This window comes from Microtus oregoni, unplaced genomic scaffold, assembly GCF_018167655.1.
Source record: "Microtus oregoni isolate MIOR12 unplaced genomic scaffold, Mior012 000005F_ref0000423, whole genome shotgun sequence".
In the NCBI taxonomy this organism is placed as follows: Eukaryota; Metazoa; Chordata; class Mammalia; order Rodentia; family Cricetidae; genus Microtus; species Microtus oregoni.
Genome location: NW_024543064.1, coordinates 60,733,943 through 60,739,946, shown reverse-complemented (window position 1 = coordinate 60,739,946; position 6,004 = coordinate 60,733,943).

The following is a 6,004-nucleotide window of genomic DNA, read 5'->3' as shown; positions in this document are numbered from 1 at the left end:
CCACAGACCCCCCCCCCCTTCCTATATGTAACACTAGAAAGAAAAACATCACAAGTGTCCTTCCTTAGCCCTCATGGCCAAAAGGAGCCATCCCTGCCCTGGGTGGAGACATGACATTCTGATCTGCTTCAAACACTAAATATGACTGTCTGCTCCCTTAAGAATCAACCTAGCTGGACCTGACAATCACCTAGACCGGTGTTCATCAAATTACTACCACCCCCCCCCAAAGTTGATTCACCCAAAGTCACAGTAAAGAAATGAGAGGCGTAATTATCCCTTTGATGAAGTAATGTGCTTTCCCTTCCCAGAAGTCCCTCTCACATCAGCTGCTCACAGGACCTCCCTTCGTGGCTACACTGCCAAGCCAGCCTGCTTTTCTAAACCTAACTTCTCCTTTTTCTACTTTTCTTTCAGAAACTCTCCAGAAGCCTAGGCATGCCTTCCCTGCCCCTCCAGGCTTTTCTCTTTCTCTCCCTCTGAAGTCCCCCCATTCCCTTTCAGCCATGCGGCTTCTTGCTGACCCTCATTGCAAAAGTTGTGACTTCCTCTCCTCCCCTTCTCCATCCCCTGCCAAGATTCTATTCTTCCCAACAGATATGCCCCAAGGTTCTGCTCTAGGCCAGACTGGCCTGGTTTCTAATGGAGTTCAGTGTCATCATTGCACATAAGTGAGCACACACCTCTCCACGCACACCCAGAGGCCAGAGCAGGATGTCCATCACTCTCCGCTTTGTCTTTTGAAACAAAGCCTCTCTATAGCCAGAAGCTCATTCTTTCGATAGGCTGGCTGGCCAGCTCTGCCATCACTGGAATAACAAGCACAAGCAGCCAGACCCCGTTTTACATGGCTGTTGGGGATTCACAAACATAGCAAGCACTCCTGATCACTGAGGCATCTGTCTAGTCCTCGCCTCGGTTCTGAGTCTACCAAGTACAGTTCAACTGTAGCAAAGTATTTTATAGAGCGATTTTGCTCATCTATTCTTTCGAATCCCATCTCAATTACTACAGTCTCAGAAAAGCATGCCCTTGCTATCACCTTCCTAAAGGCATGTATCACCACCCTCCCTCTTCCTTGCAAGTGCCAACATACACGTCCTCTCATCAAACTCTTGTCCATGGTTCACCTTGTCTGTCAAGCTCTGGGCCTTCATCTCACTCATCCCCGATTCACCTTCTAAGAGCCCAACTAGCACATAGCTAGTATTTGGGAAATGTTTATTGATCAAGTGACGAAGTGTAAAAATTAAATGGGTAATCAATTGATACTTTAAGCTATAACTTATAGTGAGCTTTTCCCATTTTACATAATGTTTTAAAAAATGAAACTCTACTTACAGGTGGACAAAGGGCAGCTTATGTTATAGCTTCCAAAAACTAAATAAGTAGAGTATAACTTATTTGTGTATTCACACACAATGCCCATGAGCTGGCAAACCAACAGATACCAATATCTATTTGTTTTGGTTTGGTTTGGTTTAGTTTGGGGAGTTGTTTTTAATGTTTTTCTTTTTTTAGCCCCTATCCTGCCCCCAACCCACCCAACCCAACCCCTCATGTTCCTATGCCTCTTTCCCACACCACTGCCCCAGTTTACCCAGGAGGTCTCTTCTATTTCCCTTTCTAGGGAAATCCACGCATCCCTCTTTGGGCGTCCTTCTTACTCAGCCTCTCTGGGGCAGTGGATTATAACATGGTTATCCTTTACTTTACAGCTAATATCCATTTAGGGGTGATCCATTTATGTCTTTCCGGGTCTGGGTTACCTCACTCGGGATGATTTTTTTTCTAGTTCCATCCATTTGCCTGCAAATTTCAAGATGTCATTGTTTTTACTACTATATAGTACTCTAATGTATAAATGTACTACATTTTCTTTATCCATTCTTCAGCTGAGGGACATCTAGGTTGTTTCCAGGTTCTGGCTATTACAAATAACACTGCTATGAACAAGTGTCCTTGTGGTATGATTGAGCATCTTTTGGGTAAATGCCCAAGAGTGGTATAGCTGAGTCTTATGGTAAACTGATTCCCAGTTTTCTGAGAAACCACCACACTGACTTCCAAAGCGGCTGTTCAAGTTTTCACTCCCACCAGCAATGAAGGAGTATTCCTTGCTCCACAGCCTTTTCAACATAAGCTGGCATGTGTGCTTTTGGTCTTAGCCATTCTGACAAGTGTAAGATGGAAGATAGCAATATCTGAAGATAAACTTCCCAATGATTTCCACTGTAACCATACCAAGAAATAGCATTAATATTTTTAACTTTTCTTTTAACTGGGTCATATTGTAATGCCCTGACTGACCTCAAACTCAAAATCTTCTTGCTTTGGCCTCCCCCAAAGGGCTTGCAGCACCCCACACATCTTATTTTACATTTTAATTACAGAAATCAAGACATAGCACACTGGGACAGCACATGCGGGGGTGGAATTAAAGATGAGAGAGACTAGGAGCTCATGGCTGCTCAGTGTAAGCCATTTCCACTCATGAGGACGCTGGAGAGTAAGACTCTAAGACTTTGCTGATGACAATACGGTCAACCATGTTCCCTGCACTCAAGTGGCACAAGTGGGAGAGACTCAAATTTGGAGCCAACCTGTGCTACAGTGGAGGGACTTTGTCTTACTAAAAGCAAGTAGGTTAATTACATAAATAATGTTTATAAGTACCCAGCCGGAAAACTGGGCTTCTTGTTACCTGCCTGTTTTGCAGGGCTCTAGATAGAACCCTGAGCTGCCTCATGACTGAACTAAACCCCTAGCCCTCAGCAAGCCAGGCTGCTTTCAAAGCTACACACAACCCAGTCTTACTAAAAATGAATCATACTCATAAGTGTTTGTGCAATTAAACCCAAAATCAAAAAAGCTGATGTGTATTTTAACAGCCTTTTTGATAGTCACACAACACTGAAGCAACTAGCTAAAGGTAGTAATTGAACAGACAGAGTGTAGTGTATCTAGACTCCAGCCAGAGAAGCGGATCAGTGCCTTGTTCAGCCATAACCAGAGACGCTTCCTCCTGCAGCAGATGGGAGCAGATACAGAGACCCACAAATACACAGAGAATGAGAGACCTTGGAACACTCAGCCCTACACATAATGTCTCTATCAAATCCTTCTCCTCGTGGCAGAAAGAGTACGAGAGCCAGAGGGACGGAAGATACCAGAAGAACAAAACCCTCTCAATCAACAGCCAAAGCTCACATGAACTCACAGAGACTGAGGCAACACGCACAGGGCCTACATGGGTCTGCCCCAGCTCATGTGATACAACTCAGAATCACATGGAAAGGGGAGTCTCCTTGAAGAACTGCCTCAATCAGACTGCCCAGGGCGCATGTCTGTGACAGACTGTCTTGATTGATGTGGGAGGGTTTGGTCCATTGTGAGTAGTGTCATCCCTAAGTAGATGAGTCTGGACTCAATTTTAAAAAAACTAACTGAGCCAATCAGCAGCATTCCTCCAAGGGCTCTGCCTGAGTTTCTGCCCCAACTTTCCTCAGTGACAGACTGTCCTGGAGTATTAGCCAAATAAACCCTTTGCTCCCTAATTTGCTTTAGGTCAGAGTGTTCTGTCATAGCGACAGAAAACAAATGAGAACACATGAGATCTAGCCATTTATAAAAAGCAACAGAGCCGGGCGGTGGTGGCGCACGCCTTTAATCCCAGCACTCGGGAGGCAGAGGCAGGCGGATCTCTGTGAGTTCGAGACCAGCCTGGTCTACAAGAGCTAGTTCCAGGACAGGCTCCAAAACCACAGAGAAACCCTGTCTCGAAAAGACCAAAAAAAAAAAAAAATTCAAAAAAAAAAAAAAAGCAACAGAACGAAGGGACAGTGTGTAATACCAGCACTCAGGAAGTAGAGGCAAGAGAATCATAAGTACAGGGTCAGCCTGGACTACGTAGGCTGACCTATGACCTAGACTATAAGGCTCTGTCTCAAATACCAGAACAAAACCAGAAGTAATGGCACAGAAAGTACTTGTTTTGGTCGGTTGGTCAGTTAGTTTTGTTTGAGGCAGGATCTTGTCATGTGGCCCTGGCTGATCACAAATTCTCAGATTGTTGGCTCTCTTACAAAGTCTCCGAGGTGTTAATATTACAGGCATGTGATCCCACCACACTTGGCAAAAAATAACCATTAATATAAAATAATGACAGCTGGAGTACACAGATCAGTGGTGGCAAACCTGATTAGCATGCATGAGGTCCTATGTTAATTTCCAAGCACCAGAAAGTAAAATATATGTGCATATGCACATTATTCATATTTATCAAACACTTATTAAATAGCTAGCATGCATATGCAAATATATTTATCTTTTGTTCATACCTACCAAAATCAAATCACAATGCTAATACAAAATGTTAATAAAAGGAGAAGGCATATGGAATTATGTGCTACCTAATTTTCTGTAACTCTAAAATTGTCCTAAAAGGTAATCTGTTGCTTTTTTTAAAGGGATAAAAGATAAGAAGGCTGAGCTCCAGGCAATGGTAATCAAGTTGCTCCTGCCATTAACCCCACACTTTATAGATCACTGTCACCCCCGCTGTTGTGTCCGTCTGTCCCTCTGTAATCATCCACAAATACATGAACAGGAGTAGCAAGTGCCTTACATAATAACATCCCCATTCATCTTTGTTCCATTAGCAAACTGGTAGATAGAAAAGGCCTTACGATGTTGTATTGGTCGCTGTTCATCTTTATTATAAAATACTTCTGACTCACGGTAAACATTTGATATATAGTCTCCCTGCTTACGGACACATTCCAAAACCACCTCCAGACGCCTGAAGCCATAGGCAATGCTGAGCCCTATTTGTACGCGTGTATGTGATGCATACTCACCTAGGTCTATGTTTAAGTCATAAATCAGGCACAGAAAGAGGTTAGAAAGGGGTTAGCAATAACTGAGTGTAATCTTAGTGATCTCATCATATGACGTTTTTTCTTCATTAAGTTGAGAACTCACCTTTGCCCTGAAGGGAGCACTTTTCTGGTTCCCTTTGGTGTACCCAGGTGTCTTTGTGCTTTGAGACTATTATTAGGTGATATAAGGGTTATTGTGCATAATCCCTTGAATACCGCAGGTCGATCTGATAGCTGAGCAGTTAACTAAATATTGGAGGGCGAGCAGCACATACAGGGCGGACGCACTGGATAAAGTGATGATTGGCGACCTGGTGATAGAGTTGATCATGCTACTCGGAAAGACATGCAGTTTTAAACTTATGAGTGACTTCTAGAATCTCCCACTTAATATGGCCAGGCTGCATTTAACTGTGAAATAACTCAACGTACAAAGAGAAAGCATGGATGAGGAGGCCACTGCACTCCTATTTACAAGGAGATCTTCCACAGACCCCGCACTTTCTGCTGTTGAAATGATCAGTAGAAGTGATCAATAGAACTTTTTTCTTCTGAAAGCACACAATGTTAGCATTTAATATACAATACTGATGACATTCTATGTGTGCTTATGAAATATCTAATAGCTTTTGCATAGATGAGCTGGTGTTTGCCAAATAAAGAAAACATTTCCATTGTATACAAAAGATATTATCTTCATTTCTATATTCATAATCAGTCCAATTATCTGAGTTTTCACCATAAGCCAACCATTTTAAGATTCTTATAAACCTCAAACCAAAAGCCAGGAAATCCAACTTAACAAAAATACCACTGTACATGTATTTTGCTCACCCACACTCTGAGAGAAAAGTCAAGATCTTATTAAACCTCGCTTAGAGTCAGGCACTTTCAGTATAATAAACTCTACAGGAAGAGCAATCCTTTCCCCTATTCAGGTCCCCTGCCTTTAAAACCAGTAAAAATGTTCTCTTTTTTTGTGTGTGTGCTGTTGCTACTTTTAAATACAGTATATTATAACCACTTATTTCAAAAGAAAAATAAATTGAATAGCAAATTCTGCAATGTGGTGTCTATCAAGAGTGGGTTTTCCTGTGGCAATAAGATTCCGTCCAGATTGAAGC